General features: G+C 45.3%; 1 protein-coding gene across 2 annotated transcripts in view; it reads right to left on the reverse strand.

Moving 5' to 3' along the window:
* LOC104675895 (28S ribosomal protein S17, mitochondrial) overlaps window positions 1-6,957 on the reverse strand; it is a 70,204-nt gene extending 63,247 nt beyond the window's left edge. For both annotated transcript variants that reach the window (XM_030932171.1, XM_010380559.2), the window contains exon 1: window positions 6,693-6,957. The gene's annotated coding sequence lies outside the window, so the exon portion shown is untranslated. The remainder of the gene's footprint in view (window positions 1-6,692) is intronic.
* Window positions 6,958-15,443: the final 8,486 nt, after the last annotated feature.

Here is a 15,443-nt window from a genome sequence, read left to right on the forward strand (position 1 = left end):
TTAAATGTATTACCCTTTCGTGTCATCTGTCCGTTTTTCCACTATTGTCTTTTTCTTACTGATTTGCAAGAGGTCTTTAGACAGAAGATAGCATGAAGTCAGGGGATTAACTCAGCAGAACTGGATGGTCCAAAACCTGAACACTTCAAGGAAAGGTACCCTGGCCTGCCTCCTTGTGAGACAACCTCTAAAGCCCTGGAATATCCTACCAGTTAAGGGTGTCTTTGTTTGCCTGAGGCCATGGGACATGTCCAGATGTTAATGCTAACAAACGGACCCTGTTATGTTGAGAACCGCAGGCCGTGTGGTAGCTCCTCCTCTGAAAGGGCTGGAGAGTGAAGATCAGCCACAAGGGTGGTCAGCCAAGCCTATATGACTAGCGTTGGGGCTCAGAAAATGATACTGCAAATTAAAGGCCTCAAAAGCACAAATTTCTCTCTGGCCTTCTCCTGCCCTCCTTTCTGTCACCCCTCATTCTCCCCCAAGACTAGGCTTAGAAACTAGAATACCCCTTCCCCAAGGCAGGTCATAGAAACAACAACCCTTGGTCAAGCGTGGTGGCTCATGCCTGTAATCTCAGCAATTTGGGAGGCCAAGGTGGGCAGATCATTTGAGGTCAGGAGTTTGAGACCAGCCTGGCCAACATGGTGAAACCCTGTCTCTACCAAAAATACAAAAATTAGTCAGGTGTGGTGGCAGGTGCCTGTAATCCCAGCTACTCGGGAGGCTGAGGCACGAAAATGGCTTGAACATGGGAGGCGGAGGTTGCAGTGAGCCGAGATCGTGACACTGCACTCCAGCCTTGGCAACCAGCAAAACTCAGTCTCAAAACAAACAAACAAAAAACAAAACAAAACAACAACAACAAAAAACAGGAACGCTTTTTCTCCAAAGCCAGTCATAAAACCTAAAAATATTACCCTAATTCCCTGCTTTCTGTATCATAACTGGCTATAAATAAATTATCTGACCTACTTTGTTTCATTGTAGGTCATAAGACCCTCATTCCAGAGTGGTCCTACCGCACACTGGGTAGGAAGGAATACTTCCCAAAGAGAACAAGAAGAATCTGAACAGCCAGGCCTGGCTGCATTTCCCCATTCAACCTATAGCATGAGATCATACCCTTTTTGTCCAATCATATTTCTACACGGATGTCCACACCTAAACATAAACTGTATGTTTATGTTTCCCCATACCTTTGGGTCTTCAGTCTGAAGGCTCCCATGTCACATAAAACTATGATCAAAGAGTCCGGGCATGGTGGCTCACACCTGTAATCCCAGCACTTTGGGAGGCCAAGGCGGGCAGATCACGAGGTCGGGAGATCAAGACCATCCTGGCTAACACAGTGAAATCCCGCCTCTACTAAAACTACAAAAAATTAGCCGGGCGTGGTGGCAGGCACCTGTAGTCTAAGCTACTAGGGAGGCTGAGGCAGGAGAATGGCGTGAACCCAGGAGGCAGAGCTTGTAGTGAGCCAAGATCGCGGCACTGCACTCCAGCCTGGGTGACAGAGCAAGACTGCGTCTCAAAAAACAAACAAACAAAAAAACTCTATAATCAAATAAACTTGTATGCCTTGTCTCCTATTACTCTGCTTTTTTTTTTTTAAACAGTGTCACTCTTGTTGCCCAGAATGGCGTGCAATGGCGTGATCTTGGCTCACCGCAACCTCACCTCCCAGGTTCAAGCAATTCTACTGCCTCAGCCTCCGAGTAGCTGGGATTATAGGCTCCCTCCACCACACCCAGATAATTTTGTATCTTCAGGAGAGATGGGGTTTCTCTATGTTGATCAGGCTGGTCTCAAACTCCCGACCTCAGGTGATCCGCTCACCTCAGCCTCCCAAAGTGCAAGGATTACAGGCGTGAGCCGCCGCGCCCAGGCTATTCTGCTTTTGTGTGTGTGCGTATATGTCAGTGCTTTTCAGCAAACCTTCAGAGGGCAAAGGGGAAGTTATAAAACTATTACCAAATAAACTTGCTATGCTTTTCTCTTGTTAACCTGTGTTTTGTTACAGGGTTTTCTGTCATGATCCTTATGATAGGGAGAAACGGGATCACCCCTACACCAGCCCCCAAGTAAAACCCTGAACACCAAGCTAGAGTGAGCTTCCCTGGTTCCGTATGGCACAAACACAAATCTCTCACACATTGTTCCTGGGAGATTTTTTCTTTTCTTTCCTTTTTTTTTTTTTTTTTGAGACAGTTTTGCTCTCGTTGCCCAGGCTGGAGTGCAATGGTGTGAACTCGGCTCACCGCAACCCATGCCTCCTGGGTTCAAGCGATTCTCCTGCCTCAGCCTCCCGAGCAGCCGGGATTACAGGCATGCGCCACCACGCTCGGCTAATGTTGCATTTTCAGTAGAGACAGGGTTTCTCCATGTTGGTCAGGCTGGTCCCAAACTCCCGACCTCAGGTGATCCACCCGCCTCGGCTTCCCAAAGTGCCACTGCGCCCGGCCTGTTCCTGGGAGATTTAAAGGTTATCAGTAAAATGCCACAGAGAGAGAGGACAATGGGAAGCCTGCACTTGGTCTCTCCTGGACCTTGGAGCTTGCTCTATGTGCTTTTTTCTGTTGCTGTTTTCTTTTTTGAGATTGAGTCTCACTCTGTTGCCCAGGCTGGAGTGCAGTAGCAGAATCTCAGCTCACTGCAAGCTCCACCTCCTGGGTTCAAGCGATTCTCGTGCCTCAGCCTCCCAAGTAGCTGGGATTACAGGCACCTGCCACCATGGCCAGCTAATTTTTGTATTTTTAGTAGAGATGGGGTTTCGCAATGTTGACCAGGCTAGTCTTGATCTCCTGACCTTAGGTGATCCACCCACTTCGGCCTCCCAAAGTGCTGAGATTATAGGCGTAAGCCACCACGCTCAGCATGTTGCTGGCTTTTAATCTGCATCCTTTCACTCTAACACTCTACCATAAATGCAACACAGTATTTGCTGAATTCTAGGAGTTCTAGCAAATCTCTGAACCAGAGGGTGGTATTGGGGACCCAAGAACACAGACAGTAACCAACGACTCCCTTGTCAAACACACATACACATATAGTCTCCATTCCACCATTTGTCTTTTATTTTTGCTGCTTTCTAAAAGGAGTTAATTTGTAAAAGGTCTGCATTGTAAAATTTGTTTTTCCTCTCTGTAGAGGTCCTAAGCGTGCGTGAGGGTTTTCTTCTTTTATTCTTTATATGAGTTAAACACATTATTTTTTAAACTCAAGTTCCACACATTTTTTATATAAACTCACAAGGGAAAAAACTTGGGAATATATGGAGTAAAATGTGAGGGCCCTTCAACTCCTCTTTTTGTTTTGTTTTGTTTTTGAGACAGAATATCGCTCTTGCTGCCCAGGCTGGAGTGCAATGGCGCAATCTCTGCTCACTGCAACCTCCACCTCCCAGGTTCAAGCGATTCTCCTGCCTCAGCCTCCCAAGTAGCTGGGATTACAGGCATAAGCCACCACATCCAGCCTCTCCTTAATATTTGATTCTCCTGTGTATCTGTGATACCAGGACAATTCTTAGATCTTTATACAGAATTCCCTTAAGGGATACATTTTCTTCTTGTAATAATGATTTGAGGCAGTTTTAATCTTACAGAAGATTAGAATTTTCAACTCATTTTGATATTGTAACTGTTATGGACTAAATTATATTCCATATAATTAATTCCATATAATATATTCCCCCAAATTAATATGTTGAAGTCCTAACCCCCAATGTGACTTTATTTGGAAATAGGGCCTTAAAGGTTGTATTCTTTTTTGGAGACAGAGTCTCGTTCTCTTGCCCAGACTGGAGTGCAATGGCGTGATCTCAGCTAACTGCAACCTCCACCTCATGAGTTCAAGCAATTCTCCTGCCTCAGCTTCCCAAGTTGCTGGGATTATAGGCACCCACCACCACACCCGGCTAATTTTTTTTTTCGAGACAGAGTCTCGCTCTGTCGCCCAGGCTGGAGTGCAGTGGCGTGATCTCGGCTTACTGCAAGCTCTGCCTCCTGGGTTCACGCCACTCTCCTGCCTCAGCCTCCTGAGTAGTTGGGACTACAGGTACCCACCACCATGCCCGGCTGAATTTTTTTTTTTTTTTTTTTTTGTAGAGACGGAGTTTCACCATGTTAGCCAGGATGGTCTCCATCTCCTGACCTTATGATCCGCCCACCTCGGCCTCCCAAAGTGCTGCACACCCTGCTAATTTTTGTATTTTTAGTAGAGATGGGGTTTCACCATGTTGGCCAGGTTGGTCTCAAACTCCTGACCTCAGGTGATCCACCTGCCTTGGCCTCCCAAAGTGCTGGGATTACAGGCGTGAGCCTGTAATTAAAGTTAAATAAGGTCATAAAGGTGGGGTCTTAATCCAATAGCAATAGTGTCCTCATAAGAAGACGAAGAGACACCAAGAGTGCATGCACACAGTGCAAAGGCCAGCAGAAGAGGACACAGAGAAAAGCCAGTTCCTTCTGCAAGCCAAGAAGAGAGGTTCACTGGAAACCAACAGGGCACGCACTTTGATTTTGAACTTACCACCTTTAGAACTGTGAGATACCACATTTCTGTGTTTGCACTCAGTCTGCAGTATTGTATAGCAGACTAAGCAGGCTATGACAGTCAGTCACCCAAGATGCATACTCTAAGGTAAAAATTAAAAGCATGCTCTTCACAGCTGATATTTCCAATCAGATGAAAATGACACCAACATATTACAAGAACTATAACTCATACAGATTTATACAGTCCTCTTTTCTAATGAAATTCACATACAAATCTGCACTCAAATTAAACTGCTTTTTTGGGGTAAAAAAAAGTGCAAGGGTGTAAGGCAAAGCCAGATGCAATATCAAGATCATAAAGGGCTTTGAGGGCATCACTGAGGAACTAGAACATTTTCCTGATGGCAGCAGGGAGCCACGTGCAAGTTTTCAGCAACAGAGTGACTTTCAACCAACATTCATCACTGAATAGCTATCTATTTAGAACATACTAATTGCTACAACCTACTAAGTGCTACAACCTGCCTTTTAAAAAATTATTATTATTATTATTATTATTATTATTATTATTTTACTTTTCTGTATCTTTCAAATGCCTCACAATTTAAGTTAAAAGAAATAGATCAGGCCGGGCACGGTGGCTCAAGCCTGTAATCCCAGCATTTTGGAGGCTGAGGTGGGCGGATCACCTGAGGTCAGGAGTTTGAGACCAGCCTGACCAATATGATAAAACTCCGTCTCTACTAAAAATACAAAAATTAGCTAGGTGTGGTGGCATGTGCCTGTAATCCCAGCTAATCGGGAAGCTGAGACAGGAGAATCATTTGAACCCAGGAGGCAGAGGTTGCGGTGAGCGGAGATCACACCATTGCACTCCAGCCTGGGCAACAGGAGCAAAACTCCGTCTAAAAAAATAAATCATTATATGAAAGCACATAATTAAGCGGGATTTGCTTAAAACATTTATTTTTTGAGACAAGGTCTGGTTCTATCGCCCAGGCCGGAGTGCAGTGGCTGGCTCACTGCAACCTTCATCTCCTGGGCCAAAGACATCTTTCCACCTCAGCCTCCTGAGTAACTGGGGACTACAGGCACACACCACCAAGTCCGGTTAATGTTTCTAGCTCCTTTTGTAGCAACAGGCTCTTGACATATTTCCCAGGCTGGTCTCGAACTCATGAGCTCAAGTGATCCTCCTGCCTTTGCCTCCCAAAGTGCTGCAATTACAGGCGTGAGTCACCGCAACCGGCCTAAACATTTTAAATGAAAAAATGTATGTATGTATGTATATATGGATATATATTCAGTGCAGAAACTGTCAGGGCAGTGAAAGAATCCAGAAACATCTGACCGTACGCCGTGGCTCACGCCTGGAATCCCAGCACTTTGAGAGGCCAAGCTGGGAGGATCACTTGCGCTCAGGAGTCCGAGACCAGCCTGAGACACATGGTGAGACCTGGTCGCTAACAACAACAACAAAGAGCCGCGCGTGGTGGTGCGCACCTGTGGTCCCAGCTACTGGGGAGGCTGAGGCAGGTGGAGCTCTTGAGTCCAGGCGTTTGAGGCTGCAGTGTGCCATGATCGTGTCACTGTACGGCAGCCTGGGTGATAAAGTGAGATCCTGTCTCAAAACAAAAACATAAATAAACAGAAACACATCTGAGTACACACACGCCTGCAAAATGTAATAAAAGTGTCACCGCAATTCCGTGGAAAAGTGACTCAACGGATAACAGCAAGGCAATGAGAGAAAAAGGTAAATCCCTAACTAACCCCTTACCACAAATATCATACTCAATGAAATACAGATAAAAAGGAGAAAAAGAAAATATTTTTTCAATTCTTTAAACGTATTAGAAGAAAATAAAGGCGAACGTTTGCATAATCCTGAGATGAGGAAAAACTTTCCCCCAAAATGACACCTATGGACGCTTGCCCAAAAATAAATTGCAGATTTTTTTTCAGCCTCAGAGGCATTCGCAGATAGTAGAGGACAATGTGTTTATAATATTGGAACGGGTAAGACCGTCCTATAAAAGACCAAAAATCCGAAAGGGACACGGGGCGGGTGACAGAAACGGGGACAGTGGGGACAGCGGCCGCCCCTCCCCCGCCCGCCCGCCCGCCGGCCGGCCGGCCGCCCGCCGCCCGTCGCCTCCCACCTCCAGCCTCCGCCTCCTCCCGGCTCGCACTCACCTCCGCAGACAAAGGGCGCTCCGGCAGGCTCCGCCCCCTGACGCCGCCGCCGCCGCCGCCGCCGCCGCCGCCGCAGCCAGGGTGGACCCGGGCGGGAGAAGGTGCCGAGGGCCCCACCGCCTGAGCCAATGACGCCCGGTGACTGGGCTCCTGGGGCCGGTCCAGCTGCCCGCGCGCCAGGCCAGCTCTGACGACAGCCTCCCCGCAATGGCGGCGCAAGGCACTGGCCTCAGATCCCCAATACGCATGCGCCGGCGGCGCCCGGAGCCTCCTTCCCTCATCGCCGCCCTCATCGCCCGGGGTCCTGACTCCCACTAGCTTCCCCGGGTCTGCTTTTCATCCGGGCTGTGCCGACCCTGCGCCCTCGAGCCTTCCCAGGATTTTCCGGTCCGAGAGGGTCGAGGGGGACGGGCCGAGGACCCGTCCCTTGGTCCCTGCCAATCAGAAGCGTTGGACTGTCCGTCTCCATGGTGACGACACAAGCCTTGCTCTCAGTCTTGGAACCACTCCTCCTGCCCATCAATTTCATACTGATAAAACTCAAAATATAATGATGATGATATTGGCCGGGCGCGGTGGTTCACGCGTGTAATCCCAGCACTTTAGGAGGCTGAGTTTGGTGGATCACTTGAGGTTCGAAACCAGCCTGGCCAACATGGTGAAATCCCCGTCTCTAATATACATACAAATATTAGCTGGGCGTGGTGACGGGCGCCTGTAATCCCAGCTATTCGGGAGGCTGAGGCAGAAGAATCGCTTGAACCTGGGAGGCGGAGGTTGCAGTGAGCGGAGATCACATCATTGCACTCCAGCCTGGGCAACAGAATAAGACTCCATCTCAAAAAAAAAAAAAAAAAGATAATGTTATCATTATATCATTATATAGTAATGCTACTGATGCAAAGATGGAATTTTTCTTTTTTTAGGCTTAACATTTTGCTTAATTGGAATTGAGAGTTAGTGAGTTGTTTTTTTTTTTTTTTTTTTTTTTTTTTTGAGACGGAGTCTTGCTCCGTGGCCCGGGCTGGAGTGCAGTGGCCGGATCTCAGCTCACTGCAAGCTCCGCCTCCCGGGTTTACGCCATTCTCCTGCCTCAGCCTCCCGAGTAGCTGGGACTACAAGCGCCCGCCACCTCGCCCGGCTAGTTTTTTGTATTTTTTAGTAGAGACGGGGTTTCACCGTGTTAGCCAGGATGGTCTCGATCTCCTGACCTCGTGATCCACCCGTCTCGGCCTCCCAAAGTGCTGGGATTACAGGCTTGAGCCACCGCGCCCGGGCATTTTTTTTTGTTTTGTTTTGTTTTGTTTTTCAGACAGGACCCTGTCCTGTCGTCCAGGCTGGAGGGCAGTAGTGCCATCATGGCTCGCTGCAGCCTTGAACTCCTGGGCTCAAGCATCCTCCCGCCTCAGCCTCCTCGGTAGCGAGGACTACAGCAACCCTGAGCCACTGTGCCCCGCTAGTTTTTAAAACGTTTTTGTAAAGATGGGGATCTCACTATGTTGTCCAGGCTGGTCTAGAACTCCTGGGCTCAAGGGATTCTTACTCCTCAGGTCCCCCAAGGTGCTGGGATTACAGTCGTGAGTGCTGTGCTAGGCCCCAGAGTTAGTGTTCTTCAGCATCAAAATTGTGTACATCTGTTTATACCAGTTATAATGAGATTTTACATATTTCATCTTTGAAAATGTTTTTAAGATAGATACATACTGCCAAATACTGATCATTCATGAACATATGATTTAACTTGAGTATATTCATTGCTTGGAAGACAATTATAGAGTTCTGTTATATTCTTCTCTTGAAATTTGCACTTTAGCATGTCATTATATGGCAGATTAATCACTTCCAATTGAAGGTTAGGTGGGAACTCCTCAACTACACAGTTACAGGGATATTGAAATATAGAAATGTGCTTTGCATTTGCATAGAGGTCCAAAAATGCTACCAGAACTATAGATTGAGCATGGAAAATACAGCCACTGCTAATTTTGAGTAGGGGTGGTGATCTTGCTTCCTGTTTTAACTTTAGACAGCACTGAAAGTATATAAAGCAGCTTGATATTACTTGTGATTCAATGTGGTCATTGAAATGACTTTATGGTAGTATAAGTTATAGGTTACAAGGTTTTGCCTTGTAATTTTAGTTTGAATTCATTAAATAATATTATCAAGTCTGCAGCAAAAGCTAATTTCCGAAGCCATTTGGTGTTTTACAAGTGGTTGGGGGTGGTTCTTTTCATTTAGAAAAAAATTTAATCTCAGCCCTGAGCTAAAAACAAACATCTTGATAAATCTTTACCGCTGTCAAGCCATCAAACTGCTGTGTGGTACGAAAGTCAGGATATTTAGCTTCTATTTCTGACAATAATTCATGAAACTGACAATGGCTAAGTTAAAACTGACAATGGCTAAGTTAACGAGAGCAAATGGAGCTCTCTGTTGGTTCAATAGCCTATGGCAGATCCAAATATTTTCCACAAAGTACCTGCTTAGCAAATTCCACTTGAGTTGTACTGTGGTTTGAATGTGTTCCCCCCAAAGTTCACATGTTGGAAACTTAATTCCCAATGCTGCAGTGTTGGGAGGTGGGGCCTTTAACAGGTGATTGGGTCCTGGGTTAAGCACTCATTAATGGATTAATGGTGTTATGGAGGGAGTTAGTTTTCTTAGGAGTGAAGTAGTTCTTATGAGAGCAGGTTGTTATAAAAGTGAGCTTAGCTTATTCTTGCAGTCTCTTCTGCATGCATGCTCAGTTTCCCTTCACATTTTTGCCAAGTTATGATACAGTATAAAAGCCCTCACCAGAAGCTGTCGCCATGCTCTTGGACTTCCCAGTTTCCACAACCATGAGCCAAAATGAACTTCTTTCCTGTATAAATTACTTGGTCTGTTTTCTGCAAACTGACTAAGATAAGGTTATATAAGGTTGATATAAAAGCAATTGTAGTTTTTGGCATTAAAAGTAATGGCAAAAACCACAATTACTTTTGTACCAACCTAATACTACATTAGGGTTTTCTTAACTTCTTTAAAAATATTCTTGCCTGACCAGGTGTGGTGGCCCACACCCGTAATCCTAGCACTTTGGGAGGCTAAGGTGGGCAAATTGCTTGAGCTCAGGAGTTCAAGACCAGCCTGGCCAACATGGCAAAACCCCATCTCTACAAAAAAAATACAAAAATTAGCCAGGCGTGGTGGTGTGAGCCTGTAGTCCCAGCTACCTGGGGGACTGAGGCAGGACTCTAGTCTGGGTGACAAAGCGAGACTTTGCCTCAAAAAATAAATAATTAATTAAAAAATAAAAATATTACTTCCTGAAGTTGTTCTATTATACACAAACTATTTATAAAAGCAAATTCTTCAGTTACTTTGAAATTTGAACTGACTCCTAAATAAACGAACAAAAATTGAACAGTATTGGTGGCATATGTTGACTCATTAAGAGCCAAACAAATGTACTTTAGTTGGATCCTTGTTTTCAGTTTTAATCTTTGTAGGAAATTCAGGTGTAAGAAATCTAGTCTGCCCTGTGTACTTGTGAGTTCTGCATCTGTGGATTCAACCAGCCATAGAGCAAAAATATTTGGAAAAAAAATGGGTGGTTGTATATATACTGAACATTTACAGACTTTTTTTCTTTTGATTATTCCCTAAACAATGCAGTATACCAACTGGATACATGCTATATATTATATAGCTTTTACATTGTGTTAGGTGTTATGAATAATCTAGAGAAGATTTAAGGCGTATAGGAGGATGTGCATAGGTTATATGCAAATATGATGCCATTTTATATCAGGATTTTGGTATCCAAGGATGTCCTGGAAACAATCCTCCATGGATACAGAAGGACGACTATATTCCACTTCAAGTTTTCTAAGTTTTCTGATTGTTGCTCCCTCACAAAATTATCGTGATACTCTCTGGCCTGCATTCAGCTTGTGGGTGGGATCTAAAGTGAGTGGATGGTTTGGCAGGTTCCTTGCAGGTTACAATTAACACTCTAGTAGTTCTGTAAGTCAAAATTTCAGGTATGGTGTCATTCAGTTGAGTCTTTAGTTTCGAGTCTTGCAAGGACCAAATTAAATGTCAGCAGGGCAGTGTTCCATGCTGGAGGCCCTGGGCACGAAACTACTTCCAGTCTTATTCGGATTGTTGACAGAATTGAGTTCCTTGCCATAGTAGGACTAAAGTCTTTCCTTGCTGCCTGCCACCAATAACTGATCTTTGCTCCTTGTATTAGTTTGTTCTCATACTGCTATAAACAACTACCTTAGGCTGGGCGTGGTGGCTCATGCCTGTAATCCTAGAACTTTGGGAGGCCGAGGCAGATAGATCACTTGAGGTCAGGAGTTCGAGACCAGCCTGACCAACATGGTGAAACCCCCATCTCTATTGAAAAGAAAAAAAAAAGAACTACCCGAGACTAGGTAATTTATGAAGAAAAGAGGCTCATGGTTCATAATTGCACAGGCCATACAGGAAGCAAGGCTGGGGAGGCCTCAGGAAACTTACAATCGTGGTAGAAGGTGAAGGGGAAGCAAGCACATCTTACATGGCAGGAGCATGTAAGATGCTTTTTTTTTTTTTTTTGCTAAGCATGGTTGGGGGACAAGCAAGGCCCCCACAGCTTTTGCTGGGACACACTTTTAAACAAGTGGTCTGAGGAGAACTCTATCACAAGATGGTACTAGATACATGGTGCTAAATCATTAGAAACCACCCCTATGATCCAATCACCTCCCACCAAACCCATCTCCAACACTTGGGGTTACAATTCGACATGAGATTTTTGCGGGGACACAGATCCAAACCATATTTCTCTAGAGGCTGCCCACATTCCTGGGCCTGTTTTCCACGTGAGCCCCTCCCTCTCCAGCCATAGCCGGTCAAGTCCTTCCTGTGCTCTTAATCTCTCTTGCTTCTGCTGCATCTCACTGAGCTAGCCTTGGTCTTTTTTTTTTTTTTTTTTTTTTGAGACGGAGTCTCGCTCTGCGGCCCAGGCTGGAGTGCGGTGGCTGGATCTCAGCTCACTGCAAGCTCCGCCTCCTGGGTTTACGCCATTCTCCTGCCTCAGCCTCCCGAGTAGCTGGGACTACAGGTGCCCGCCACGTCGCCCGGCTAATTTTTTGTATTTTTTAGTAGAGACGGGGTTTCACTGTGTTAGCCAGGATGGTCTTGATCTCCTGACCTCGTGATCTGCCCGTCTCGGCCTCCCAAAGTGCTGGGATTACAGGCTTGAGCCACCGTGCCCGGCCTTTGGTCTTTTTTTTTAAAACACCACGGTGACTCCTGATTTTAAAAAATAACGAGGTGGAGACTCAGCCTTTTTTTGCCTTGGTAAATTGAGTTTTTATTTTATTTTACTTTATTTTTTATTTCCATAGGATTTGGGGGAACAGGTGGTGTTTGGTTACATGAGTAAGTTCTTTAGTGAGATTTTGGTGCACCCATCACCCAAGCAGTATACACTGTACCCAATTTGTAGTCTTTTATCCTTCACCCCCCTTTCACCCTTTCCCTTGAGTCCAAAAGTCCACTGTATCGTTCTTATGCCTTTGCATCCTCATAGCTTAGCTCCCATTTATGAGTGAGAATATACGATGTTTGGTTTTTCCATTCCTGAGTTACTTCACTTAGAGTAATAGTCTCCAATTCCATCCAGGTTGCTGTGAATGCCATTATTTCATTCCTTTGTATGGCTGAATAGTATTCAATGGTATATACATACCACATTTCCTTTTTTTTTTGAAACGGAGTCTTGCTCTGTCACACAGGCTGGAGTGCAGTGGTGCAATCTCTGCTCTCTGTAACCTCTGCCTTCTGGGTTCAAGACATTCTCCTGCCTCAGCCTCTCAAGTAGCTGTGATTACAGGCACACACCACCACACCCAGCTAATTTTTGTATTTTTAGTAGAGATGGTTTTTTGCCATGTTGGCCAGGCTGGTTTCGAATTCCTGACCTCGGATGATCTGCCCGCCTCAGCCTCCCAAAGTACTAGGATTACAGGCACGAGCTACCATGCCCAGCCACCACAATTTCTTTATCCACTCATTGATTGATGGATATTTGGGCTGTTTCCATAGTTTTGCAATTGCGAATTGTGCTGCTATAAACATAATACAAAAAAGATACTTGCACACATGTTTATAGCAGCACAATTCGCAATTGCAAAACTATGGAAACAGCCCAAATATTTCTTCTGGGTAGATATCCAGTAGTGGGATTGCTGGATCAAATGGTAGTTCTGCTTTTAGTTCTTTAAGCAATCTGTGCACCGTTTCCCATAGCAGCTGTACTAGTTTACATTCCCACCAGCAGTGTAGAAGTGTTCCCTGCCCACCGCATCCATGCCAACATCTATTTTCTCTTTTTTATTATGACCATTGTTGCAGGAGTTAGGTGGTATCACATTGTGGTTTTGATTTGCATTTCCCTGATCATTAGTGATGCTGAGCATTTTTTCACACGTTTATTGGCCATTTGCATATCTTCTTTTGCGAATAGACTATTCATGTCGTTAGCCCATTTTTGATGGGATTGTTTGTGTTATTCTTGCTAATTTGTTTGAGTTCCTTGTAGATTCTGGATATTAGCCTTTTAATTCAGACGTCTCATGCCAGGGTAGGAGCCAAAATAAATGGAGCACCTATGAAGATTATAAATGTGCCCACAGGATGGCGGTAGGGAGCTGTAAAATTGAGTTAAAACTTGCTTTGCAATCTGAAATCCTAGAGTCTCTTTCCTTCCTTTAAAGTTCGAGGCATGGGCTGTGCCTTGTTAATTGATGTCCTCTGCAGAACTGGAAATAGTATAATCAGTCTTGGTGAGTGATTGTGAAAGTAATGAATTTTTTTCATTTTTGAGACGGAGTCTTGCTCTGTGGCCCAGGCTAGAGTGCAGTAGTGTGATTTCAGCTCACTGCAACCTCCGCCTCCCAGGTTCAAGCGATTCTCCTGCCTAAGCCTCTGGAGTAACTGGGATTACAGGCGCCTACCACCGCGCCTGGCTGATTTTTTATTTTTAGTAGAGACGGGGTTTCACCATCTCGGTCTCCAACTCCTGTCCTCGTGATCCACCCACTCGGCCTCCCAAAGTGCTGGGATTACAGGCATGAGCCACCGCGCCCGGCCAGAAATGAATTTTTTAAAGTGCACTTACAAAGGTCCAGGATATAGTGTCCCAAATATTTTAAAAACAAAAACCCCAAACAAGAACGAATAACTCATTAGTAAATAGTTACAATTTGGCATCATTAACTGGCATACAGAAGCTGCGATGGTGAGAATCTTAAAAGATTGAGTTGCTGCCAGGTGTGGTGGCTCATACCGGTAATCCCAGCACTTTTGGAGGCCGAGGTGGGTGGATCACCTGAGGTCAGGAATTCGAGACCAGCCTGGTCAACATGGTGAAACCCCGTCTCTATTAAAAATACAAAAATTAGCTGGGTGTGGTGGCGGGTGCTTGTAGTCCCAGCTACTCTGGAAGTTGAGGCAGGAGAATCGCTTGAACCCAGGAGGCGGAGGTTGCAGTGAGCCGAGACTGCGCTACTGCAGTAACATGTTGAGTCAGTTAAGACAGGAGCACAGGAAATCACAGTGTGGAAGAACAGAAGGACATTAAATAAAGTGGCAGCTAGAACATTTTGAGGAACACATTTCAAGAGAGTTCCTTTTTGAAAAGGACCAGCCAGGGACTCAGCTGTCCTTGGTGAAAGAAAGGGTCTCCTAAATGTGATCTTTGCAAAAAATGATTTTAGAAACATTTGAGAATTTCTAAGATTTCTATTCTTTTCAAGTTCACACTCAGCAGTCAAAAATGTCCAGAAGTTTCCCGTCTCCATCTGTGATGATGTTCCAAAAGGTCTTCCGTGAAGGGTTAGAACCTCCAAAGGATGGTTAAACAAAGTAACCCTCTGAGGCTCACTTCAAACTGGAGAAGTCAAAGTATTAATAGAATCACCTGGAAGATCCTTATAATTAAACTGTGTCCCTGGGCCCAACCATGAAACTATTTTCAAAACAGTCATTTTGGCTGGGCGTGGTGATTCATGCTCATAATGACAGCACTTTGGGAGGCCGAGAAGGGTGAATCGCTTGAGCACAGGAGTTTGAGACGAGCCTGGGAAACATAGCAAGATCCCATCTCTACAAAAAATTTTAAAAATTGGCCAGGCTTGGTGGGGCATGCCTGTAGTCTCAGCTACTTGGCAGGCTGAGGTAGGAGGATCGCTTGAACTTGGGAGGTTGAGGCTGCAGTGCACTGCACCATGCACTCAGCCTGGGAGATGGAGTGAGACCCTGTCAGGAAAAAGAAAGAGAACAAGAAAAAAGGGAGGGAAGGGGAAGGAAGGAAGAAAGGAAGGCAGGAAGGAAAGCAGACAAATCCAATTTCTTAGAAAGAAACATTTAATAGGGACTTATGAACAGAGCCATGTCTGTGTTTTGGGCAGTGGTGAGACAAGATGGTGGATCCCAGCATCATCACCCTCTTGACCCAGGGCTTTGTATACCATAGGGAAAGGGTGATTCAGAAGGGATGGGATGGACAATTAAAGTGTGATAGCATCAGGGTTGTTTGACCCAACAGCAGGACTTACAGAAAGCACCTGCTCTTACACAAGGAATAACAGATAAACTGGAAACTTACAGGTCTTTCTGGAACAGGGGATAATCAGAAACCAATGGCGGATTGGTTTCCAAGATGGAGTTGCTTTAGCCCCGCAATTTTCAAAATAAATTCCACCTGCTGAT

Source organism: Rhinopithecus roxellana, chromosome 6 (assembly GCF_007565055.1).
Source record: "Rhinopithecus roxellana isolate Shanxi Qingling chromosome 6, ASM756505v1, whole genome shotgun sequence".
Lineage (NCBI taxonomy): Eukaryota > Metazoa > Chordata > Mammalia > Primates > Cercopithecidae > Rhinopithecus > Rhinopithecus roxellana.